Source organism: Myxine glutinosa, chromosome 5, assembly GCF_964187855.1.
Source record: "Myxine glutinosa chromosome 5, kmMyxGlut1.1, whole genome shotgun sequence".
In the NCBI taxonomy this organism is placed as follows: domain Eukaryota; kingdom Metazoa; phylum Chordata; class Myxini; order Myxiniformes; family Myxinidae; genus Myxine; species Myxine glutinosa.
Genome location: NC_136265.1, coordinates 27078033 through 27106000, shown reverse-complemented (window position 1 = coordinate 27106000; position 27968 = coordinate 27078033). Strand labels below are relative to the sequence as shown.

The window sequence follows — 27968 nt, the reverse complement described above, 5'->3', positions numbered from 1 at the left end:
ATTTGGCCTGAGTGAAATGCCAGACACGTCGGCGCTGAGGTGTCTCTCTGAGAATGGATTCCTATTAACTCTCCGAGCCACAGAGTAGTTTTGTGAGGTGAGGTCATATTAGCTGAGCTCAGCGTATGGTAGAGCGATCAAGGCTCTTTTCCTGAGAACCATTCACGTACGTGGTGCCATCACCCAGGATAACTTGGTGCTGAGCAGGGCGGACTAACATATTGTTAGTCTCCATGAAAGGTTTTCCTGCTAGTACCTCTGTCGGCCTCGCCCATATTAACTCTTAAACTAATCCTCTTGATATTCATTTGCATAATAGTTACTCGTAGACCATTCATTAAACTTGCTATAAATCCCTTTGTAATCGTAATTTGTAGGGACGTTTAAATAATGTGACTTGTTATACAATCAGCTTGGGTAGAATTGGGATCCATATATGGGAATACAACTTATGGTATTTCACCGGTTAAACTCGGGGTGACCTTCTCTCTCTCTCGAAAAAAGGATAATTCTCTTTGATTTCTCACCAGGCCCGACGAGTGCAGAACCGCCCGCTGGGGAAAGGACAATTAATTCCGGCCAGGCTCCGCGTTATCTCAAGGCAGACTTGGATTCACTCGAGCGTTTGTTGGGATAAGCTCGTGGGAGCCCTTCTCTCGGGCAAACGGCCGGATCTCAAATCTTGCAATGTCATAAACAGCTAGAACTCCCTTTGTCTTTCTCTCTGCTTCACTCTGCCATCTGGCACATGTAAGGTTTTACGATTGTGTTATCTGATGTTGAAATGTACAAATACGTGCACAGCACGATTCTGCTTAAGAGTTTTCTCGGCAAGGCCACGGGTTGTCCAGCTTGTCCGTGATCACTGCTCCACGGCGCAGTGCTGACCTGATTGTCGAATAAACTACGTTTCCTGAGAACTGCATTTTTGCCTGGACTCCGATCTTCTGAATCCGAGCGAGCGGACCGATGGCTTGAAAGGATTCCAATTCGACACCTCCACATCTAGATTCTCTACCACCAGTACCTCAAATTGGAATTGTCTTCCATCTTGTGTTAGTCAGTCTGGTCTCGCTAAAAAATTGAAGAAGGGAGAACGCATCCGCTTGATGAGTGGACTGTGCGCTCTTCTGAATCTTGGCTCCAAAATTGTTTGCAGTGGTTGCGTGAATCAGGTTTCCCATGGCACCACTGTCGATGGTTGGGTTTTGTGGTGACCCTGGAAGGTATCTAGATACGGAGACTGGCAAATCTGGAAACGTACCGAAGTGGATGGTTCTGGGAAATTTATGTCTTTAACAATCTTGTCCACATGGGCACATGTTCAGTTTCCTCACTCGTCGTTTAACTCTTCAGAAATGCCAGCCACTTGGCGTGCTCTTGTAATGTACCGAGGATCTCGTTTGGGGAGGGACGGACATTCACTGAGGAAATGACTGTAATCAGCATGACACTTGTTTTCGACGGTTTCGAAGTTTTCGAGGTAAAGAATATGATACATTTGGAACCAGGTTGTCTGACCCTGTAAGGAAGTTTAAAACTTGCTCACCATTTCCATTGTGTTTGGTAAAACTAATTTCCATCGACACAATGTCCTGCATTTGCAATGATTGTTTGTCTTTGGCTAAACAAACTTGGTTTCATTGTAGCTGTTCTCCAGGTCAAATTAACTCAGTGTGTGATATGTAACGAACATTGTTGAATCTTCAACGGTCGTTACATCACAGGAAGATGCAAAATACTTTGTAAATCACAATCAAGGTGGTGGAAGGTGTTCCCTCCCACCTAAGGGAATGAATGGTTTTGATTACCTGACCTGTGGGGGTTTGGTCACGTGAGTTTGTTCTTCCCATCCCACCTATTCAAATCATGAAGGTATGTAAGATTGTTCTGTGGGACTGTTAGGCAGAGCGAACTGTGATGTCAGCCAAGCATCAAGTCCGTCTCTCCTATCAGATGTGCACATTATGATCGTTTTCGCTGTGAATGGATATATTTTTAATAAAACGATTTCAATGAATCTTTGAACCTGATTTTCCCTCCACAAAAGTGAAGCCATGTGAGCAGAACAAAGTTCTCCAGTGAGGAAGACAATTTCTCATCTTCAGTGATGACCTGGTCATGGTGGAAAATGCCACCTTTTTGAGGAAGCAAGTTATCCTCCACAAATGCCATCAGACATTAGCACAAGTCTTCATGGCGCTCCTCGGGATTATGACGTACCGCTGCAAAGTCAACGAGAAATCATCTGAAAATGCAAAGCCAGTCCGTGTCCATTTGTATCCAGATGTCTTCTTCTTCTTCTTCCATCTGCTTAAAATAATGAAAACAGTTTTAAAAAAATACAAAATGATTTTGATTTTATGCAGTCTTGACCTTTGAGATTTAGATTTAACAAAATCGGTAAGGAAAGGAGTAAAGTTGGGTTCAAGTGATAAAATATGAAGAAGATTGTGTCTCTAGTTTTGAAAGGTGTTCACTGTTTCAGTTTTGCTGAGTGACCACTACTTTGGTGCACGGGGTGTGGTCGCCATTTTGATGATGAGCCCTGTCGTGAAAATCAAGCTCAGACACGACTTGACCCTTGGGTAGGTTTAATATCATTTAGATCTGAAGTAACATCCTGTAAAAAATACATTCATGCAACAGGCATTAAAATCTGAGTATTTCATGGGCAATGGCCGATACCAATAGAGAGAACAATCAGCGCAGCATATAGGGGCGTACATACCATTCAAACTACAGGACTATGTCACAGTGAGTGCCGCTGGAGTGTACGTGCGCCCCGGTTGTCCCGGGTCTTATGGATGCCCCTTTTGAAGCGAGCACACCCTGGGTTCACCTTGGTATAATTTCACTACATTCTCCCCGCCGTTAGAACTATACTGCAGCTCGGCAGGTTGCAAGCAAGCGTCAGCAATAATCGAATGGGTCACGTCAATCCACGTCAGTCGGTCCACCCGTAGCGGTCGGGGCGGCGAACTTCCCTGCCAGTTCGTGTTCGGAAACTACCGGGTACGGCGTCTCCAAGCCCGGAGTCCCCCGCGTCGGAAAAGCCGCCGGAGGTGGGTGTCGGAGGGGGCGCCCCAGTGCCGACGGGCACGGGAGTGGGTGACGACGGAAGTATCGGTGGTAGTTCCATAGGGGAAGTTTCGGTAGAGTCCATAGACTCGTAGACGGGTTCGTCGATATCCCTGTCGTCGTCCCCACATAGGGCGAGATGGCGTACGGAGACAGTAGACTCGCGGCCGTCCGCCGTTAACACGCGAGCATGCTCGGGATTAGCCTGGAGGACCCGCACCTTGTCAACAAGGGGGTCGTACTTGCTAGCGCGAACCGCTCGTTTGAGATAGGCGGGCCCCGGCTCAGCGAGCCAGCTGGGTAAAGATTGGATACTGCCAGAGCTTCTAGGGTGGTGGAACAGTCGCTCGTGAGGAGTCTGGTTGGTGGCAGTACATAGGAGAGCCCGGATCGAGTTTAGAGCGGCAGGTAGCGACCACGCCCATTTATCGAGGCCTCGGCCGAGGGTCCGAAGGCTTAGCATGACGGCCCTCCATATAATCCCATTAAAGCGTTCGATCTGCCCATTCGCTTGGGGCCAGTACGGGGTGGTGTAGCTCGAAGCGACATTATGCTGGAGCAAGTAGCCCCTCACCTCCTGGGACAGGAACACCACACCCCGATCGGTATGCACGTAGGCCGGATACCCGAACATAGAAAACAAATTCTGCAGGCACCGAATAACCGTGGCAGCCGACATATCCCCGCACGTGTAAGCAAAGGGGAATCGTGAATACTCATCGACGATAGTGAGCAGATAGCGAGAGTTGCTCGACATTGGCAGCGGCCCTTTGAAGTCCATCGCCAAGCGCTCCCACGGTCTAGTAGCCCTAATGAGCGTCCCCATAGGAGGGTTGTAAAAACGCGGCTTGAGTTCCGCACAGATCGTGCAATCACGGCAGATGCGGCGGATGTCCTCAATCGAGTACGGCAGATTTCCCTCACGCACAAAATGCGCGAAACGCGTTACCCCGGGATGACACATAGTGCCGTGCAAAGTGCGCAGCCCCTCCAAAGTGACAACCCCCGCGCAAGTGGCCGGCCTCGATAAGGCGTCGGCGACCAGGTTATCCTTCCCCGGGCGGTATTTGATGGTGTAGCAGAAGTCGGCGAGTTCGATACGCCAACGGGTGATTTTCTCATTCTTAATGCGCTGAGCATGTAAGGTGTCGTACATAAACGCAACGCTTTGTTGGTCCGTGACGATTTGGAAACACCGCCCAAGCAGGTACGGCCGCCATCGCCGAATTGATTCGACGATCGCGTACGCTTCCTTTTCGACAGACGAATGCCTCCGCTCGGCGGAGGTGAGAGTCCGCGAGAAGAAAGCCACAGGGCATCCCCCTTGGGAGAGAGTCGCCGCTATCACATGATCTGAGGCATCACTCTCCAAAACGAAAGAGGCACTCTCGTCAATCGTCGCGACAGCGGCGCCAGCGATGTCGGCTTTAAGGCCCTCGAAGGCCGCCATGGCGGCCGGGCCCATGGGGAATGTGTCGCAGGCCACGAGGGGGCGGAGCTTCGTGGAGAAATTTTGCACCCACTTTGAATAGTGGGCGAACAGCCCATGAGCGCGTTTCAGCGAAGCCCGATCGCTAGGTGGAGCCATATCGAGCAAAGGGCGCAGACGCTCCTTATCCGGAGAGACAGAGCCATGGGTCATGGTGTACCCCAAAAGATCTACCGTGCGTAGAGAGTAACGACACTTAGCCGCATTCATGTTTAGGCGATATTTCCGCACGACCTCGAGGAAGCGCTTCAGATTAGCGTCGTGATGCTCCTGGTCATACCCACAAACCGTAAGATTGTCCAGATAGACAAAGACATCGGTCAAGTTCTCCTTCGCAATGAGGTCATCCATAGCCCTCTGAAAGCAAGGGACTCCGTTTGGTACCCCAAAGGGGAGTCGAGTGAACTGGTACAACCGCTGACCTGATTCAAAGGCTGTAAAGACGCGTTCAGCCCTAGAGATGGGGACCTGATGATACGCACTACGCAGATCGAGAGTGCTATAAACGGAATACAGGGCCACCTGGCGTACCAGGGCGTCCATCCCCGGTAAGGGGTAGGCATCCAGCTGTGTAAAACGATTAATCGTCTGCGAATAGTCGATTATCATGCGCCGGCGGTGGGCCTCACTTCGCACCACTAAGACTTGGGCCCGCCACGGTGACCTACTGGGTTCTATAATACCGTCCTTTAAGAGCTGGGCCATTTCTTCCGCAATGAATTGCACGTCTGCGCGAGAGTAGCGCCGCGATTTGACGGCTACAGGGGTACAATCAGTGGTCAGGTTGGGGAACAGCGAGAGAGGCTCCACGTCCATTTGAGCGAGGGCGCACACAGCAAGCGTGTCCGGCCCACCGAAGTCTATTTCCAAACGTCCATGCCGCTTAAGGAAATCAAGTCCTAACAGAACGTCGGCACATAAAGCAGGTAATACCATGAGATACACGTCCGGGAACGTGCGTCCCTTTATCACAAGTTTCAATCGACACGCCCCTTTTGTGCTCAACCGAAGTCCCTGAGAGGCCATGAAGATCCGGCGGGTTGTCCCGAGAACCGGCCACCCATGTTGATGCACTAGTCGCTGATCGATAAAACTATCCGTAGACCCCGTGTCAATCAAAGCTTGCGCAAAAACGCCCGCGACCTTGAGCGGAATGATGGCCTGCGCAAGGCCGGCAGACCCGGCAGGTATTGTACCGGCCGGGCGAGAAGATCGCCCCTCGCGGGTGGATCCCACTCCGGCTGCAATCCTTCGGGCAGCGTCGGCAGGTTGGGCCTCAGCAGGAGCATAGAAGTCGTAATACCCACTGTCAGAGGACGTTCCCACGCCGGCTGCAGTTTGCCGGTCATTCGGGCAGCCCGGGGAGAAACCCCGTGACAAGCGCATAGTTGGCTCATCAGCAGTTTCATTTGCCAGAGTGAGTGTGTGTAGGTCGTAAGAGCCGCCGCCAGATGGCACTCGAGTCACGTGAGAAGGATCACTGCCGTCTGCAGATTCATATGCCAAAGTGGGTGCATGTAATTCGTAAGAGCCGCCGTCAGATGGGGCTCGAGTCACGTGCTGCGTTTGCCATACATCGAGAAGAGTTTCCAAAGCAGGAGCATGTCGCTTGTTTGAAGTAGGCGTTCGAATGCCAGTCAAGGTAGGTCGTGCTGCGGCCAGTCACGTTCGCGCCATTTGTTTCGGTGGCCCGGTGTATCTCACCAAGGTCGGGCGTGCAGCCAGAGGCCCACGAGAAGGAGGTCGGCTCATCAAAGCCGAGTGAGGCACCACGTCCGGCGCTCGATCCGTTGGCTCAGCGATGAGCCCATTCAAGGTCGCGTGGGGACGCGTGCCCCGAGTGGCCTTCCTGCAGACCTTTGCAAAATGGCCCTTGGTGGAGCACAGGTGGCATATGGCTTCCCGAGCCGGGCAGTCAGATCGAGGGTGCTGCCGATTCCCACAGAAATAACATTTTGCATACCGGTCAGGCCGTGGCCGGGCAGCGGCGGCAGCAGTTAGGCCGGAAGCGGAGTCCGCTTCAGGAGCACCCAGAGACTCGGCCGTAGTGGTCGGGTCCTCCTCCATATCCTCGGAGGTACCCCTCTCCGGTCGCGCAGGTTGAGAGGTCCCCGCCACGACTCGTGGGTGATCATAAGCGGTGGATTGTTCTCGGGCATCTGTATAGATGCGTGCCAGCCGTAGTGCCTCCGTAAATGTCAGATCCGGGGTCTCCAAAAGTCGGAGCCTCAAGACTCCAGAATTAATTCCGGAGACGAATGAATCTCGGAGCAAGTCGTCTTGCACTTGCTCGTGGGTCCGTACTTCCTGCACGCAGTCCGCCAACAGGTAACGCAACTCCTGCGCATAGCGATCGATCGATTCAGATGGTTGTTGTCGCCGCTGGGAGAGTTGATGCCGGCCGTGCACAGCGCTCCGTGTTTTTACGTATAGTCGCTTCAGCTCGGCCAGAGCCGTAGCGTACGTCACAAATCGAGCAATGCTCCGGAAAACGGTGTGATGGACCTTCGACTGTAACACGGACAGCTTCATCGCAGCGGTGGGCTCTGTTTCGTGAGCAGCAAAGTAATTCTCCAGCGTTTTGAGCCAGTGGGTGAACTCCGATCCCGATCCCTCAGCTTGAGAGTCGGCTCCGAGAATCGGTACCACAATCATCTTGTGGTCAGCCATTCCGGCGATCTAAATGATATTAAATGTCGTGAAAATCAAGCTCAGACACGACTTGACCCTTGGGTAGGTTTAATATCATTTAGATCTGAAGTAACATCCTGTAAAAATACATTCATGCAACAGGCATTAAAATCAGAGTATTTCATGGGCAATGGCCGATACCAATAGAGAGAACAATCAGCGCAGCATATAGGGGCGTACATACCATTCAAACTACAGGACTATGTCACAGTGAGTGCCGCTGGAGTGTACGTGCGCCCCGGTTGTCCCGGGTCTTATAGACGCCCCTTTTGAAGCGAGCACACCCTGGGTTCACCTTGGTATAATTTCACTACAAGCACATTGTGGAATGCAAGATGATGTACATGACACAGACAGAGCACAAGCTCGTTGGTCACTCACCTTTTTGTGGGGTGTGATCGGGGTTGGATGATCTCATGACGTGGTCTTCTGCACATTGTCGCCTTGAAGGAATTGACGTCGTTGTGGACTTGGTGGTACTGGAATTGCATTGCCGAACCTGCCAACAAAAGCCACTTAGGTTAAAGGGAAACTCCAAACTGAGCACCACGACCAGTCCAACTGAGGTGAGAAATCAACTTTTTCACACCAATAATAACCATGCTGACTGAGGCAAAACAATAGCCGCTCCTGGTAAAGCCCGTGCTCGGTGACCCCGTGCCCGCCCCGACTCGAGGGTCTAAACACATCCTGGCGATAGATGTACCCGACAGAGCACTGTGTGATCCTATATGCAGCACTACCGGTTTCACAGCATGATAATCTTGGTTTTATTTAATTTTCAGAGCATCGGGACTTGAACCAAGTCTAACACACCTCAATGCCGAGTGAGGTACCAAGCTACCTGTCCTTTTGCTGTCAATGAGCTGTTCAATGATCGTGATGTATAATTTTACCCAACTGCATATGCATATTAAGTATATGTATATGTATATATAAATTGGGGCGCCCCCATGCGAACTCGCATACAACACAAGGGGAAAACGAAAGTGAAAAATAAAGGTGTTGGTGTGGTGCGTTTGCCTGCACTCTGCGGTCTCTTCAAGCGGTCCCCACACGGCACGGCACACTGCCATCACGGAGCCACAAACTAAGAGCATCAGAGTCCGCAAGCTAGTAGCCCTCACTGCGCAGCCAGTACAAAGCGAAAGAAAATGCGACTGTTCACTTTGAAGGCCATCCCGGAGAGAGCAAACTGACTGCACACTATCAACGCAAGACACAACAAGCATTCTGAGTATTGCGCTGCAATACATGTCCCCTACCGGCAGTCTGTCGTCCGGAAAACTGTTAGGGAAATTACCAAGGGTTATTTACCCACAGGTTCTGAATCGTTCCCAATCGCAAATTACCTCAGGACGGGCTCACCTGTGATTCACACTCGGGACTTCGATTAATACACCTTGCAGACAGGTCAGCAGAAGCACGAGAAAATAAGTTGTTGATAAAGAACCTTTCGAGTCGCTAAATATCAGTAATTTATAATTATATTTTCCGGTTCACGATCAATGATCGATGTGTATATATATATGTTGCTCGGCTTGGCTCCGCCCCTCAGGAAAGCGCGCACTGTGTCGCACTGTTGACGTTCGCGAGACGAGGCTGAGGGCACGCGGTGCGGCTTGAGGAGAACTCTGGAATAAACAAGAGATATCCATTTAAAAAAAATATATTTTCGTTTAATTAACGATATCTGTCAAACCACGTGCCCTATCGCAAATTCCAAAAGGACATTTTAGTAGACTGACATGCTGAACAGATCTGTGAAGTTTCCCCTCGATTGGATCAAAAATAAGGGAGGAGCTCGGTTTTAAAGGTTCATGCTTAAAAATGTCATAACTCTGAAACCATGTGACGCATGGCGTCATGCTCGATGACTTTTTTGTTCGTCATAGGTAAGTGATCCTGTCTGCAAAGTTTGGCCTCGATCTGTTCAGCCGTTGCAGAGAAAAAGGTTTTTTTTGTGTTTTCACGAAAAACAATATGGTGGCCGAAGCATGTGACCTGTGGCGTCATAATTACCATTAAAATATTCTACAGACCGAGTCCCTCCTATGGTGAAAATTTTATCTCAATCGGTCCAATTATTGCAGAGAAATTGTTTTTTAAAGGAAATTAAAACTTAAAATGGCACTGAGTTAAGGATCATCAGAATTATCAGAATTCCCAAAGTTCAAAGTGCCATAACTTTGTCAAAAATGATCGAAACGTCGTGAGGTTCGAACTTGATCTGTAACTTATCATGAGGAAACCATGTACCAAGTTTGAAATCATTAGCATTAAGCGTTTAGAAAAAAAAGTCCAGAAAACTGTTCTTTGCGTGACGGACTGACGGACTGATGGACGGAGGGACAGCATGCAAACCTATAGTCCCCTCTGGTGTACACCGGTAGGGGACTAATAAGGGAGAGAATAGCGATGCTCTGCCTTTTCGTTCCTGGTCCTGACGTCACCCGCATGCAGCATGCTTCAATCAGTGAGTGCCATCGCAGCAGTCCATCACCCTGACCAATCATCACCTCTCAAGGCAGGGCCCTGCCTGCTTGGTGCTGCGATGACTTGGTTGGTCGTGTCAGCGGCAGCAGCATTCAATGTCTGAATCCTGGTGGCTTTTATTTAGTGTTATTAATTTCGGTGTGTAGTGCATGGCTGGTGTGGTGTTTGTCAAAAGGAACAAAGGAAAAACCACAGAGGCGATTCACATACAGGGAATTATTATTATACCCTAACTCATTAGCATAACTCCACCCCTCGCATGGAAACAAGTGTACAACCTTACCAGACACACGGAGTTGACTTAAAGTACAGGTTTCTTCTTCTTCACGACAGTTGGAGCAAACTACCCTATATAATCCTATCTGGCCCTAAAGTATTTCATTGGTACCCCCCACAAACGTAAAAAAAAATAAATTTTTTTATATATATATATATATATATATATATATATATATATATATATCTCTCTATATATAAAGGAGGAGTGTCTGTGTGTGTGTGTGTGTGTGTGTGTGTGTGTGTGTGTGTGTGTATATATATGTGTGTATATGTGTGTCTGTCTGGATGTCCGCTTATAACTCAAGAACTACACATCGGAGAAAAGTTTTAGACACAGATTCGGAATCAGCATAAAATCCTGGTGGTTATAGGCTACGTTTTATTTTAATATCAATGGTTTAAAAAAACCGCGCCACCTGCATTTCCATGGTGGTTTGTGGCGGCGCTAGACGTTCGGGGTGTATTGCAATGGTTTGTCGGGTTTGGCTGTGGGTCCAGAATAGCTCCCATTTCCTCATGTTTTTCCACTTTTATTTTGATGCTTCTGTTACAACGCCTTCCTTATGTACCTTATATCCCCCCGACGAGGCCTCTACATAATTTCATGCGGCAGAATTTCGTACATTTTGAGTGAAAGAAGTGAGACGAAGTTGTAGAAGGAAGAAGAGGCGCGGCCATTGTGGAGGGCCTCGATCGTGAGTGGAAATGGCGGGAATTGCGTTTGTATCGCAAAGTAAAGGATCTGCATTCATTTCTGAACTTGCATTGGTGGATTGTTATACATCTGCATTCTTTTCATAAAAAAACTTTATGTTGAACTTGAAGGCTCCAAGCATGGACTATATATATAGCCCTCATTGAGGTAAAAATAAAAGTACAAATCCTGCTATCGCTTGCCAAGCTAGCCGTTCCCCCCCCCCTCCTCCTCTCCTCCTCCCCCTCCCTCCGCCTCCTCCCTCCTCTTCTCTCCTCCTCCCCCTCCCTCCTCTTCTCCCCTCCCCCCCTCTTCTCCCCTCCCCCCCTCTTCTCCCCTCCCCACCCTCTCCTCCCCTCCCCCCTCCCCTCTCTTCCTCCCCCTCCCTCCTCTTCTCCCCTCTCCTCCTTCCCCTCCCCCCTCTTCTCCCCTTCTCCCCTCCCCCCCTCTTCTCCCCTCCCCACCCGTTCCCCTCCCCTCCCCTCCCCCCCGTTCCCCTCCCCCCCTCCGTTCCCCTCCCCCCTCGTTCCCCTCCCCCCCCCGTTCCCCTCTCCCCCCCCCCCCGTTCCCCTCCCTTCCCATGGTCCCATGGCCTAATCCGGAATAAACCTTGGCTTGAAGAGACGTACCAAGTTCTTTTAATCTGAGTTTCATCTCAAATTATTACCTTCAGGGTTCAGTAAAAAGTTCCCTGACAAGACCCAAAAGACCCCACAGACCCAAAAGACCCAAAAAGGACCAAAACACCCTGAAAACACAAAATACCACCAATACCTTATATTCACAAAAGACGCAAAATATCTAAAAGATCATGAAGACCCAAAATAACCAAAAGGCCCCGAAGACCCTTAAAGACCCGAAGACCCAAAAGACCATGAAGACCCAAACCAAAAGACCGTTTGGACACATTAGACCTCAATATCATGAAGACTACCCAAGACCCATAAATACGACTTTTACCTTTAAGATCCTTTCAATACTTGAGACACCTTCAGATCCCTTTACCCTTCCAACCTTCTTTACCCTTTAAACCTTTACACCCCTTAATTCCCCTTAGACCCCTTAGACCTTAACACCATTTAGACCCCTTACACCCTTCAGACCGATTGGACAGCTTGGAACCTTGACCATATTGAGCTTTACACCACTTTGACCTTATATTTAGATTACAAATCAATAATATCACCAATATTACAAATAAATTGCCAATAAATAATATCACCAATATTACATATAAATTACAAATAAATAATAACACCAATATTACAAATAAATTACAAATAAATAATATCACCAATATTACAAATAAATTACAAATAAATAATATCACCAGTATTACAAATAAATTACAAATAAATAATATTACAAATAAATTACAAATAAATAATATCACCAATATTACAAACAAATTACAAATAAGTAATATCACCAATATTACAAATAAATTACAATTAAATAATATCACCAATATTACAAGTAAATTACAAATAAACAATATGACAAATATTACAAACAAATTACCAATAAATAATATCACCAATATTACAAATAAATTACGAATAAACAATATCACCAACATTACAAATAAATTACAAATAATTAATATCACCAATATTAGAAATAAATTACAAATAAACAATATCACCAATATTACAAACAAACAACAAATAAATAATATCACCAATATTACAAATGAATTACAAATAAATAATATCACCAATAGTACAAATAAATTCCTAATAAATAATATCACCAATATCTATACAAATAAAACACAGTTTGCTTGTGTGTGTGTGTGTGTGTGTGTGTGTGTGTGTGTGTGTGTGTGTGTGTGTGTGTGCGTGCGTGCATGCGTGTGTGCGTGTGTGTGTGTATTTTACCGATAGACTCCTAAACGGGGAGGCTCACGTGCTTGATATTTGGCATAGACATGGCCATTGAGCTTGGGAAGGACATGGCCTATCTAAAAATATTTGACGAGATCCATATTTTTTATTCTTATTTACCTCAGCGCATTTCAGGGAGGAACGTTATACACAGAATCTCAGCTTGTGCCAGAGCAGCTCGCTGATTCGCTCAGAGCGATCACGTGATGTTCCATCCTCGCTGCCAGACCACTGAACGGAAAATATATTGAATGACCATTGCCATTCACACCACATAGGTGGAGATGCAGCTACCGGGCGCCATCTTGGTTGGCACTCGATGCTGGGCAATGGTGATTTCCGTCACGCATTTACACGTAATTCAGAGTGAAAAGCGATTGCGTTTTTTTTCCTTTTGTGCGATCGTGTTTTGTGTCGATTTTTGTCGATTTTGTGCGATCTGAATTAAATGTCTTTGAAACAGCTGTGAAACGTCTTTCCACAACCCTTCCTTAACCGATTGGAGCAGTTTATTGCCGCACAAAATGGCATTTTAACAGTTGTCTTGCTTTTAAAATCTGGGACACGTTCAAAACAAAGGAGATCCGCGAAGCGAGTTGGTCGAGGTGTGCTAACCAAGATGGCGACACGGCAGCTACACTTTTCACGGAGTATGAGCGTTCTATATATTTTCAATTCAGTGCGCCAGACTCGTTCACGTACTTGATTTGTGGCATAGACATGGCCATTAGGCCTTCACGGTGTAATTTGTGCGAGGCTTTTGTCCGAGTGAGCTTGAGTGGAGAGGGCGAATGTACGGGTTTGGGAATGTACGGGTCTCCCTTCCCCCGCCCGGCAACGCCGGTATTGGAGGGCGTCACAGGATCGGTGAGTCTCCAAAATCGGCTTCGTGCTGTTGTTGCGAAGATGCAGGACGATGTCGCGATTGTTGTGCTGCTCTCCTCCCATGAGAACTGCAACGTCATTGTTGACTGGCCCTCCCCTTCCTCCCCTCCCCTTCCCCCTCCCCCCTCTCCCTCCCCTTCCCTTCCCTTCCCCTCCCCTCCCCTTCCCCCTTCCCTTCCCCCCTCCCCTTTCCCCCTCCCTTCCCCTCCCCTTTCCCCCTCCCCTTCCCTTCCCTCTTTCCCCTTCCCCTCCCCTCTCCCTCCCCCTCCCTTTCCCCCTCCCCCTTCCCCTCCCCACCCCTGCTCTTCCCCCTCCCCTTCCCCTCCCTTCCCCCTCCACCCTAACCCCTCCTCTTCCCCCCTCCCCCTCCCCTTCCCCTCCCCTCCCCCGCCCGGCAATGCCGGGTACTTCTGCTAGTTACAAATAGATTACAAATAAATAATATCACCAATATTACATGTAAATTACAAATAAACAACATCACCAATATTACAAACAAATTACAAATAAATAATATCTTCAATATTACAATTAAATTACAAATAAACAATATCACCAATATTACAAATAAATTACAGATAAATAATATCACCAATATTACAAATAAATTACAAAAAAAATATCACCAATATTACAAACAAATTACAAATAAATAATATCACCAATATTACAAATAAATTACAAATAAACAATGTCACCAATATTACAAATAAATTACAAATAAATAATATCACTAATATTACAAATAAATTACAAATAAAGAATATCACCAATATTACAAATAAATTACAGATAAATAATATCACCAATATTACAAATAAATTACAGATAAATAATATCACCAATATTACAAATAAATTACAAATAAACAATATCACCAATATTACAAACAAATTACAAATAAATAATATCACCAATACTACAAATAAATTACAAAAAAAAATATCACCAATATTACAAACAAATTACAAATAAATAATATCACCAATATTACAAATAAATTACAAATAAACAATGTCACCAATATTACAAATAAATTACAAATAAATAATATCACCAATATTAGAAATAAATTAAAATTAAATAATATCACCAATATTACAAATAAATTACAAATAAACAATATCACCAATATTACAAATAAATTACAAATAAATAATATCACCAATATTACAAATAAATTCCTAATAAATAATATCACCAATATTACAAATAAATTACAAATAAATAATATCACCAATATTACAAGTAAATTACAAATAAACAATATCACCAATATTCCAAACAAATTACAAATAAATAATATCACCAATATTATGAATAAATTACAAATAAACAATATCACCAATATTACAAATAAATAATATCACCAATATTACAAGTAAATTACAAATAAACAATATCACCAATATTCCAAACAAATTACAAATAAATAATATCACCAATATTACGAATAAATTACAAATAAACAACATCACCAATATTACAAAAAAATTACAAATAAATAATATCACCAATATTACAAATAAATTACAAATAAACAATATCACCATGAGCCTGGTGTTGGCTTAGCGGTTTGGGTGCTGGCTTGGGATCCTAGGATCCTGGGTTCGAATCCCAGTCGATTGCTGAATTAACACCATGGGGGTTGACTCAGCCTGTCATCCTTCCGAGGTCGGCAAATTGAGTACCAGCTTTTGATAAATACAACTTTGCCAAATACAACTTTTTATAAATACAACTTTTGATAAATACAACAAATACAAAATACAAAATACAAATACAACTGATAAATACAACGAAAGATAAATACAACTTTTGTCGAAACTGTATTTATCTTTCGGTGTGTGAAGTTATAGTGTGCACCTTGGAAGTTTCTTGGTGTTTATCTTTCATAAATTAATCGTCTGTTTGCCGCGTCGCGAGCGATTTGAAATCGAAGTTAAGTAATCGTTCCCATTTGTATTTTCGTTATAACTGTATTTATTTTATGGTGTGTGTACGTATATTGTGTCCCGAGGAAGAATTTCGGTGCAAATCTTTCATACCTGTATTGAAAATCGTGTTAATTCGTGTCGTGTCTTGAGGCCTTGTACAGTGTACAGTACAACCTTGAGGCTTTGTTTTTCTCTCAGCGGTCCGTCGTTTGTGATCCAATAACTTTCGTTCTCTGCTTTTCCCAGTCTTTTCACCCCATAGCCTACTTCCTTGTGTAAATCTCAACTCAAAAAAAAAACAAAAAAAAAACATTTCCTTCTCTGTTCTTATTCTTGTTCTCATTCGTTTATTCATTCTTATTCATTCGTTCGTTCTTCGACCACGTGTTTCTGCCCCATTTCCCCAGATAGTTCTCACTGTTATTAACCTTCAATGTTTACACTTTCCCCTCAAGTTCTGTATTCCGTCATATATTATAACACCTTTTTCTTCTTCTTCTTTAAAAGGCTGCTTTCTACTTGCTCACCAAATCTATTCATCCCCAAAAAAAATTCCATCTCCTATAGTGCCTTTTTTCTACATTCCCTAAACTCTCCTGCACTCCATCCTCCATCCAGCGTCCTTAAACGTATTTTTAACTCGAAGGTCACAAGAAACTCATTTTGCAATAAATGTTCGTTTCCCATTAATCGTACACTTTCTAAAATCCAATCTCACCCCTCCCCTCCAAATCTTCTCCATAACCCCTCCCCTCCAAATCTTCCCCATCACCCCTCCCCTCCAAATCTTCCCCATCACCCATCCCTTTCTAATCTTCCCCCTTTCCCCTCCCCTCCTAATCCTCCCCATCACCCATCCCTTTCAAATCTCCCCCCTTGCCCCCTCTCTCATAAACTACCCCCTCACCCCTCCTCTCCAAGACTCCCCCTCGCCCCTCCCCTCCTAGACTCCTCCATCACCCCTCCCCTCCAAATCTCCCCCATATCCCATCCCTTTCAAATCCCTCCCCTTGCCCCTTCCCTCCCAAACTCCCCCCTCGCCCCTCCCCTTCAAATCTCCCCACCCTCATTTCTTCTCAATTTCCCCCCTCTCACTCCCCCTCCTCAAAGCGTCCTCCCCGCTTCTTCCCCCTTCCAACTCTCACCTCCATCTCCCCCAACCTTCTGCCTCGCTCTTCCCCCTCCTCAAATAACACCTCATTGTGCCTCACCCAATCACCATCAAACCTTTTGTCCGCCCCATCCTTCCCTTTCTCCGAGCTATTCTGAAATCTCTGACACACCTTCAACAGCTCTCCCTACCTCTTCCACCTCTTCCACATCTTACCCTACCCCTCCTCCCCCCTGTTCTGTATCCGATGCTCCCCCTTCCTCTTCATTAACGGTATGGACCTCAAACATCCGGGGCCTTCGTTCAAACTTAACTGATCTCTCCATACAGGTTGCTTCTGTCAAACCAGACGTGATCTGCTTAACAGAAACTTTCCTCCTTCATGATGTCTCTGATTCCTTAGTATCTCTCCCGGGTTACTCCCTCCTCCGGTATGATAGACCTGAGCCTCGTCCTGAAGGTGGGGTTGCTATCTTTATCAAAAACTCTCTTCCTCACTCGCCCTGCACTGCACTCTCTCCACCTCACCCCCAGGAATACCTCTGGCTACGGCTTCCCCTTCGCTCCCACCTCTTGTTCATATGTGTGGTGTACCGTCCACCAAACAGTGATGACTCCATCTACATCTCGCTGTCTGATAATATGGACCAACTTCTATCTACTCATCCCAACTCTCTCTTCCTCATATGTGGTGATTTCAATTGTCACTATGCCAGTTGGCTGGGTGTGGGTACCTCTCTCACCAGCCATGGCTCCTCAGCAAAGGACTTCTGCGACTCACTGGGACTGACACAATCTGTCAATTTCCCGACCCGGATCTCAGTCAATGGAGCATCTTCTCTTCTGGACTTGGTTATGACTAACTTCCCTGAAAATGTCTGCTGCTCTTCTTCTGCTCCAATCGGATCATCTGATCATGTCCTTGTTAAAGTGGACATCTCTCTGACCATTCTCAGGGAGCCTGCTCAGCGTCGACGAGTCTGGCATTTCACTCAGGCCAACAGGCACGGTCTTCAAGCAGCCATCAATCATCTGGACTGGTCTCCCATCTCTACCACCTCTGACATCAACTCATCCTGGGAATTCTTCCAAAGTAAATTGCTCTCCCTCATGCACAGATTTATCCCATCTCGTCTTCAGTTGTCATACCCTTCCTCCCGTCCATGGTACACGGAATCTTATGGTTAGGCTGTTGCCCAGAAACAACTTGCCTTCGTCTCCTGGAAAGCAAATCCAACGGAAGGAAATCTCATTTCCTTTCACAAAGCCCTAAACAAGTGTGTGTCCACCCTCAGGAGAGCAAGGAAACAATATCTCTCCGTTCTCAAGACCGAACTCTCTTATCTGTCTCCCTATTCCAAATCCTGGTGGCATCTGGTCAAATCTGTTTCTGGTGTTTGTTCCCCCTCCATCCCTTCCCTTTCCTCAAATGGCTACACAGCTGACTCCGCACGTGAAAAAGCTGAATGCTTCAACTCTGTGTTTGCCTCTAAATCTTGTGTCCCAAACCAATCCCTCTCTGTACCCACCATACCCAGTCGCACCCAGCTGCTCCTGGACTCCGTGTCCTTTCCTCCTGACAAGGTGGAAAAGTTTCTGTCAACCCTCGACTCTGATTCTGCAACTGGACCTGACGGCATCAGCCCACGGGTCCTAAAATCATGTTCTTCCGCTCTTTCACTCCCTCTCTCTGTTCTCTTCACCCTCTCTTTTGCTCAAGGTCAACTTCCATCTGCTTGGAAATCAGCCAACATCACCTCTTTGCACAAAAAGGTGCAAAAACAGATCCCAGCAACTACAGACCAATCAGCCTTCTCCCAATTATCAGCAAAGTCATGGAATCCATCATTGCTTCGGATATGAAATCTTTCCTCTTCTCCAATGGCTTGATCTCTGATCATCAATTTGGTTTCAGACCAGGTCACTCTACTCTGGATATGCTGCTTCTGCTGTCTCAACAATGGATGGAGGTCCTCAATGCCAAACAGGAAATTAGAGCTGTCTCCCTCGACATATCACACGCCTTCGATATGATCTGGCACCCCGCTCTGCTCACCAAACTCTCCTCCTTTGGTATCCATGGAAATCTCCACGCATGGCTGGCGGACTTCCTCTCTAGTCGTCGTCAACGTGTGGCCCTGAATGGGTTTCTCTCATCTCCTCTTCCTGTTCAGGCTGGAGTTCCCCAAGGCAGTGTTCTTGGCCCTGTGCTTTTTCTGGTCTTCATCAATGATCTCTCTGACTCTCTTGAAAATCCTCTCTATCTCTTTGCTGATGACTCCACTCTCTGCCGCTCCATTCCTCATCCCTCAGATCGGCAGTCTGCAGCCTCCTCACTCTCTGCAGACCTGGACAAAATCACAGACTGGGCAAACAAGTGGAACATGTCTTTCAATCCTGACAAATCTCACACTCTTACGATGTCTCCCCGAAAAGACCGACTGGACAACCCTCCCATCTACTTTCTGAAAAATCCTCTCCAGGAAGTTCTGTCACTCAAGCTTTTGGGTCTCACTATCTGCCATGATCTTTCCTGGGAAAACCACATTTCCAAGCTGGCCTCCAAAGCCAGTCGCCGACTGGGCATCCTCCATCGTGCGAAGTCCTTCCTTGGCACACCTGAGCTCCTCACCACATACAAGGCTTTCATCCGCAGCTCAATGGAGTACTGCTCTCCCCTCTGGGCTGGTGCTCCTGCCTCACACCTAGCTCGTCTTCACGCTGTTGAAACCAAAGCGTTCAAAATCATTGGAATCTCCCGCGATGACACTATCTCCGAGGGCCTTTCACTTAATCACCGCAGGCAGGTTGGTGGTCTTTCCGTCTTCTACCGACTCCTCTCCGGCCTTGCTCCCCCAGCTCTCTCTGGGCTCTGTCCCCCAAATATTCCTGCAGGTCGTACAAGATCTGCCTGCAACCCTCTTATGGTTAAACTGCCAAAATCAAGACTCTCTGCTCACCTTCACTCCTTCAATCCTCTTTTCTCCCGCCTCTGGAACAAACTCCCTCACTCTCTTCAATCCCACTCCTCCCTCCAGGTCTTTAAAACGGCTGTTCACCACCATCTCTTATCTTCCCCTATCCAAAACCTTGATCTTTTCTACCCCCGCTAATTTCACCCCAAATCCACTTTTTTGAGGTGACTTTTTACTTCTTTCCTGGAAGTCCTTGGTGTCCTTGCGTTTTATACCTATCCTGCCTCCCACCAGGCCCTCTCCCTCCAAAAACATCTCCTGATGTCCCTGCTCTCAAATGTTGTGTTTGTGTGCTTCCTCCCCTTCTCTCCCCATCTTGTCGACCGCTCCCCTTTTTATATACTTTGTTTGCTTGTTTGTTTGATTTGTTTGTTTGATAAATGTTAGCTCTTTCACGAGCCTCGACTCTGTATACAAAAAAAAAAAGAATAAGCTTGCTGGGATGAATGATCACGGTGTGTACACCGTATCCCTGCGTATCGCAAGAGCGTGACCAAGGGGTTTTTTTTTTTGTTTTTTTTTTGTATACAAGATCGAGGCTCGTGAAAGAGCTAACATTAATCACACAAAAAGACAAACCGACACACAAAACACAAAAAACAAGGGGAGCGGCAGGCAAGATGGGGAGAGAGTGGGAAGGACACAAACACAACATTTGAGAGCAGGGACATCGGGAGGACTTGGGGGGAGGTGGGAGAGGAATAAAACATATGAACACTGCAAGGACTCTGAGGTGAATTACTGGGGGTAGAAAAGATCAAGGTTTTCGATGGGGGAAGATAAGATATGGTGGTGAACAGCTGTTCTAAAGACCTGGAGGGAGGAGTGGGATTGAAGGGAGTGGGGGAGTTTGTTCCAGAGGCGGGAGAAAAGGGGAATGAAAGAGTGAAGGTGAGCAGAGAGCCTAGACTTTGGCAGTTTAACCATAAGAGGGTTGCAAGCAGATCTTGTGCGATCTGAAGGAATATTGGGGGGACAGAGCACAGAGAGAGCTGGGGGAGCAAGGCCGGAGAGGAGTCGGTAGAAGACAGAAAGACCACCAACCTGCCTGCGGTGAGTGAGTGAAAGGCCCTCGGAGTTGACTACATCGCAGGAGTTTCCAATGATTCTGAAAGCTTTGGCCTCAACAGCGTGAAGCCGAGCAAGGTGTGAGGCAGGAGCACCAGCCCAGAGGGGGGAACAGTCTTCCATTGAGCTGCGGATGAAAGCCTTGTATGTGGTGAGGAGCTCAGGTGTGCCAAGGAAGGACTTTGTTTCGAGCAAAGGACTAGAAAGGACTAGAAACACACTTGTTTCGAGCTTGGTGGAAGGAACTGAGATTGCCTTCAGTTGGATTGGCCTTCCAAGACGCAAAGCCAAGTTGTTTCAGGGCAACTGCCTCACCACAAGATTCAGTGTACCATGGACGGGAGGAAGGGTAAGACAATTGAAGACGAGATGGGATAAATCTGTGCATGAGAGAGAGCAGTTTGCTTTGGAAGAATTCCCAGGAAGAATTGATGTCAGAGGCATTAGAGATGGGAGACCAGTCCAGTTGATTGATGGCTGCTTGCAGACCGTGCCAGTCGGCCTGAGTGAAATGCCAGACTCGTCGGCGCTGAGGAGGCTCTCTGAGAATGGCCAGTGAGATGTCCACTTTAACAAGCACATGATCAGAAGAACCGATTGGAGCAGAAGAAGAGCAGCAGACATTTGCAGGGAAGTTAGTCATAACCAAGTCCAGAAGAGAAGATACTCCATTGACTGAGATCCGGGTCGGGAAATTGACAGATTGTGTCAGTCCGAATGAGTCGCAGAAGTCCTTTGCTGAGGTGCCATGGCTGGTGAGAGATGAACCCACACCCAGCCAGCTGTCATGATGACAGTTGAAGTCGCCACATATGAGGAAGAGAGAGTTTGGATGAGTTGATAGAAGTTGGTCCATGTTGTCCGACAGAGAAATGTAAATGGAGTCATCACTGTTTGGAGGACGGTACAGAACACATATGAACAAAAGGTGGGAGCGGAGAGGAAGTCGTAGCCAGAGGTACTCCTGTGGGTGGGGTGGAGAGAGGGCAGTGCAGTGAGAGTGAGGAAGAGAGTTTTTGATAAAGATAGCCACCCCACCACCAGGACGAGGATCAGGTCTATCGTACTGGAGGAGGGAGTAACCAGGAAGAGATATTAAGGAATCAGAGACATGTTGAAGGAGGAAAGTTTCTGTTAAGCAGATCAAGTCTGGATTTTCAGAAGCAACCTGAATGGAGAGATCAATCAGGTTTGAGTGAAGGCCCCGGATGTTTGAGGTCCATACCGTTAGTGAGGAGAGAGGGGGAGCATCGGGTGCAGGACAGGGGAGGGAGGGGTAGGGTCAGATGAAGGGTGTTAGGGGGATGTAGGAAGAGCAGTTGATAGTGTGTCAGAGATTACAAAAGAGTTACAAGAAAGGGAAGGATGAGGAGGACGAAAGGTTTGATGGTGATGGAATGAGGCACAGTGAGAGTTTGTTTGAGGGGGGGCAGAGGAAAGTAGAAGGTTGGGGGAGGTGGAGGTATGACATAGGAGGGAGAGGAAGTGGGGAGGAGGCAGCTTTGAGAAGGAGGTGGGATGAGGGAGAATTTGGGAGGGATGGTTGGGGGGGAGATTTGAAGGGGAGGGGCAAGGGGGGAGTTTAGAAAGTGGATGATTAATGAAAGATGAACATATATAACAAATCGGGTTTGTTGTGATTTTCAAGTTAGCGATTCGTTTAAGAACGATGGAGGAGGGATGGAATGAATGAGAATTTAGAGCATGGAGTGATTTGGAATCATAAGAGATTGAATATTTTTTTGAAATGGAATGAGTTGAAGAGGAAATTGAAAGGAGCCTTTTAAATAAGAAGAAAAACAGCGTGTTGTAATAAACCACTGAATAAAACACTGAAGGGGATAGTTGAAACATATTTAAACAGAACTGTGAAGAACAATCTTATATTCACAAAAATACCAATGGGGAGAGGAAGCCTAGAGCGACGACCACGAGTCACTTGAACAGGGCAAAAGGTGGAAGGCAAGGGGAAAATGGGGGCGGGGCGAGACAGCGCACGTGGGCAGAGGCAAAAGCACACGAGGAGAAAGGGAAATAAAAGTTTTTTTTGTTTGTTTTTTTTTGTTGGTTTTTGGGTGGGGGTGTGGGGTTACAACGTTAGACAAATAGTAGATGTTTGGTGAAGCTTGGTGGAGAAGGGGAAATCAAAAAAGCTAGCAAAACAGTGAAGGAAGGAACAACCTTCGACGGGGGAAGCCCGAGGCTGCAAGGCCTTGCTCGCGACGCAGCAAACAAACGATTAATTTATGAAAGATAAACACCGAGAAACTTCCAAGGGGGACACTATAAGTTCACACACCGAACGATAAATACAGTTTCGACAAAATACAATTGTGAACAGACTTTACTTTAAAAAACGTGGAGACCGTGTGGACCGTTGAAAACCCCTGCCACAATCTCCAAGATCTCGCGAGGTTGGCGTCAGGAAGGGCATCCGGCCATAAAAACATTGCCTCAAACAGGGAACCATGATTGTCATGGGGCCCGCAAGGCTAACCCCCGCTCTAGCAGGGAAAATGGCCTTAAAACGATCATTCATTCATTCATTCAATATCACCAATATTACAAACAAATTACAAATAAATAATATCACCAATATTACAAACAAATTACAAATAAATAATATCACCAAATTACAAATAAATTACAAATAAATAATATCACCAATATTACAAACAAATTACAAATAAATAATATCACCAAATTACAAATAAATTACAAATATATAATATCACCAATATTACAAATAAATTCCTAATAAATAATATCACCAATATTACAAATAAATTACAAATAAATAATATCACCAATATTACAAATAAATTACAAATAAATAATATCACCAATATGACAAATAAATTACAAATAAATTACAAATAAATAATATCACCTATATTACAAATAAATTACAAATAAATAATATCACCAACATTGCAAATGAATTTCAAATAAATAATATTACCAAAATTACAAACAAATAATATCACTAATATTACAAATAACTTTGTACAAAATAAATGTTTGTATTATGATTGGTGTTAATCAGGACACACAGCAACTCAAGTTCAGTCAGATCATTATCCTCAGTTAAAACAAGCCTGTGCCTCTGCAGTGACATGTGGTGAGGTGAGTTAAGTGAGGTGAGCCACGTTTGTGGATAATAAATATTTTTGAAAAACTAAGTGAACTAAAATTCAAATTGTGAGTAAATGATGGAAACATTCAATAATTCCTCGTTTGGAAGGTTTGAGACACAAACTGGCGATCCACAGACCTGTTATTCCAAATGTAACAATCACTTCCATTGAGGAAACACACTTTGTATTTCAACCTGAGAAGACAGGACATTGATTATTATTAGAGCAGTAGCAGGTGGGAGAGGGTTGGAAAACAAGAAGTCGGATGAGGAGAGGAAAATGAAAAGACATACTGTTGTCGATTCTGATTCACCTGAAGCATTCTGTGGAAGGGAAATTTTGTGAAACAAAAAGGAAAATATAAAATATGGAAGCATTTTATTATCGGGAGTGTTGTGTGCACTTACCTACCTCACATCATGGGTGTCCTTACTCCAATGTTGTTTGTATACACGTTTACAAAGTGGTGATAACAAGGCACAATTGATGATCCTCGCTGTTCCAGTGCATCGTCTCCTGGTTCGGTTTCGTCCATCAAGGTTGAAGACCCAATGCAGACCATGGTAAGGAGCATCGCACTCAATATCAGCAACTTCATGATCCTGCAGCCACATTGGAGAGGGGTTTGTAATGGAGTTATACCAGAGATTATTGGTGTTATTTTAGAACAACAACGAAGGTTTGTAGAACATGGAATCCCCGTGTTAACCTGCATTATCAAACAAGAATACCTGTAGTTGTGTCGATATCGAGTAGATTCTCTTATTTAACAGAGTAGTTGGGATTTGAGGGATGAAGGACCAAGTTGAGAACATTCGATTTATCAAATATTGAACTTTTGGATTGTTTTTGTAACTACAATTGAAATATAAATCAATTAAATTATTTTTATGTCGGTTTCTCCCTTAATCACGTGTTTGTGGTTACCTGCTCTGAGGTGCAGAAATGTTTCTAAACGAGGTTATTGATGAAGAGTTTTCCCACACAGTACAAATGTCTAAATAACGAGGTTTCAGTGCAATATCCACAAAATATGAACTGTATAATAGACTAATAATTATCATTTCAATATCATGGTGTGTACCTTGCTCATCTTCAGCAGTCCAGGTAAACTTCACATCAGTTCCAGACATTATCAGTGCACCCATCGTTAAACACCTGTGCATATACTGTCAGAGGAATTTACAGTACTGAGGGATCTCAGGTGTACATTAAACACGCTTCACTCAATCACCGCCATGTTCGCTCTACTCTTCTTCTTCTTCTTCTAAAACTAAACTCAATCATCGAAGGTCCAGGTGTCCAAAGTGGGATTAGCCTCATCGTAAATACAGGAACAGGACACAACACGTGATCAATATGGTAAATAAAATCATCTTTGTTTGAGATTTTCTTCTCTTGTTTATCAAATTGTAGATTAAACAATTATCATTCTTCATGAACCACAAGATCATTGTGTCTGTGTTTTCTTATCTTCTGGTAATTTCTTCACTATTTTTGCCATTTCCGGACAGTTTTCAGATTACCATGATGACGTAACCCAATGATCCTGTCTCATCGTAACAGAAGAGGTTATTTGTACCTGTTTTTTGTCTGCAGAGTCGAGGCTCATGGAGGAGCGAGAACGAGAACACAGAATGGAGCAGGATATAACAGAACAAAAAGAAGAACAGAAAGAGAGGTGGGAACACACCTGGAGGAGGGTTGACGGACAAAATAGAGGGAGACTCGGAGACATCATGGATGTGGGGAAGAATGAGGACAATGGAGGGAAGACCCTGGTTTCCATGGAATCAAGTTGAGCAAGGTGTGAGGCAGGTGTACCAGGCCGCAGGGGAGAGAAGTACTCCATCAAGAGAACAGTTTCCCAACACAGGTGTGAACAGGATGGACACAGCCGGAAACTCTCACTCAGAAATGGAAGAAAAAAACTGTAAACTGGAAGAGGTGGACATGGGGAGAGTTAATTGTGGTGGAAATGTGAGGGTTGGAGTGAACAGCTCTCTTGAAGATCTTGAGGGAAGAATGAGATTGAAGAAACTCAGGAAGTTGGTTAAATAGGAGGGAAAAAGAGGCATGAATGAGTGGAGGTGAGTAGTGGATCTGGATTTGGGGAGTTTCACCAGGAGGAGGTCACGGGCAGGTTGCGGATGAAGACCATGCAGGTAGATGGGAGTTCAGGTGAACCAAGGAATGACTTTGCACGATGGACGATGACAAGTCGGTGACTGATTTGCTTATGGAGAAGAAAAGGAAAGTCTCAACATGATAAAATAGATTATTATGAAACAGCAGAACTCGATGTATCAAACACGATAATCTTAGATAAGAAAACTAATCACACCAGAACGAACGTTTCCCTAAACTTACCGACTATTTTCAATCAAATGAACAGGATGGATCAACAGCAAGTGAACAGGTATTGAGATGATCTCCGAGTGCTGTGGATCTGAGTGAATCCTCTTTTTATCAGAAACCAAATTGCTGATAATACCCGATTTGTATCTTCTCAATTTGTTAGTAAATCAATGCCAGGTAAAGCTGAATGCTCCAACAAAGCAGAAAATACCAAACACAAATTTACATTTCAAACAAACCCAAATACATCACTTGGGATATTACAACACAGGATGTATCTAAGGTGTTTGTACTCACAATGGAAGCAAATTATAAACTACACATGAAATCACAATTCATGAGAGTTTTCGGTCTGCACGGATCGTCCAACCGCCGAGCTGTGTGCACACTCTCCTGCAGGTACCGTTCCAGGGCTCGAACCTCGACACAGATATAAACTGTTATCCTGGTGTTTTACAAACAGGGAACCAGGGCAAGCTATGTGTGTGTGTGTGTGTGTGTGTGTGTGTGTGTGTGTGTGTGTGTATATTTATTGTAACGGTTTTGGGAAACCGTGCACTGTGTGTGTGTAAATGATTGTAAATATACCCCCTTTTGTAGTTTTTGTAAATGTAATGATTCTTGTAAATACCTCCGTTTTATGCAAAGATCAAAGGTCATCCTTTTAGTTAGTCCATCACACACACGTAGAGAACCATAGGATCCCTCAATAGTTATATCATTATTATGTGTTCCAGTTTAAGGCTCTGTTTTCCATTAGTTGACTCTGCATTGCACCAAATGAAATAAGGTAGAATCCCCTTTTAATTGCCCAAAACCTGCATTGCCAACTGCATTGCCAACTGCATTGCCAACTGCATTGCCAACTGCATTTGACTCCATTGACCACGCGGTCATCACGGAGAAGAAGGGCGTGGCCCGCCCCTCGTCATCATGGGCGGAGCTAGGAAGAGGCCGTGCCAGCCAACCGGCACTGCAGTGAGCGACCCGGTAAGCGTGCCTTTGTAGCCCGCGGCTTGATCTTGGGGAGGACCATAAAAAGGGTGGATGAGGGACTGCTTGAGAGATGCGTAAGGGGCCAGACGAGAGAGAGAGTTTTGAGGGAGGTGCGCTGGACCAGAGGCAGATTCTGTGGAGTGTTGAGAGAACTTCGGAGACGCAGGAGGCGGAGGACGAATAAGAAAGCTGCCAGTGTGAAGCCGAATACGTGGAGCTGCCGGCTCCTCGCTGCCAGCCCGGAGCGGAGCTGTTTGCCGGGTTTTCGCCTCGACCCCAAAGCATGGATCGGAGCGCGCGCTTGGAGCCGGACCTCGACGCCTATCATCTGCCTGGCCCTTTCTCTGCCTTCCCATGCCATCCATCCCTGGCATCCATCTACCCCCATTCGTGTGAGTGAGTTCGTTCTGTCTGTATTGTCCTGGGTATAAGTTAAGCTATATAAGGAAGAATTGCTCTGTGTCCTTCTGCTCCTTCCATTTTCCGTATATTACTTTGAGTTCTTTTCTTCTCTTTGATTTTGGTTAGTGTAAATAATTAATAAATATCTGTTCCTCCATTCTTTGATTTCCTTCTTCCTCATCCGATCGTTTTAGAGATTTCCCCATTGAGTTCCTGTGGCACGATTTTGGCCAACGCTTTATGAATCGGGTTTAGTCTTTGCTAATGGTTCGAACCGCGGGCTGCTAAAATCGCTCAGCAAAATACCATCTTGGCCACGGTTTCGAGCAGAGTTACCCACCTGCTTTGTGGAGGGATTGGCGGGGTGTACGGGAATCCCTTGACCAATCGCCTCGGCCAATCCCACCCCTCAGGGGAGCGGGGTAGCTTCAGGATCGGAGACGGCCAGTGCAAATAGAAGGGGGATTAACCCCCCCCCCCCTT

General features: G+C 45.7%; 1 long non-coding RNA gene across 3 annotated transcripts in view; it reads right to left on the bottom strand.

Annotated features, from left to right (window-relative positions):
• The window catches only part of LOC137427802 (uncharacterized), a 33413-nt gene extending 7216 nt beyond the window's left edge, over nt 1-26197 (bottom strand). Inside the window, exons 1-6 of one of the 3 annotated variants that reach the window (XR_013623437.1) lie at nt 26100-26197; nt 24141-24331; nt 24023-24052; nt 23867-23923; nt 7643-7760; nt 2234-2310 (exon numbers count right to left, since the gene is read on the bottom strand). This is a non-coding gene — a long non-coding RNA (uncharacterized LOC137427802). Of the gene's footprint in view, nt 1-2233; nt 2314-7642; nt 7761-23866; nt 23924-24022; nt 24053-24140; nt 24332-26099 lie in introns of those variants that run through there. The other 2 variants (XR_013623438.1, XR_013623436.1) reach the window with 2 other exon arrangements.
• Between the last annotated feature and the right edge of the window lie 1771 nt (nt 26198-27968).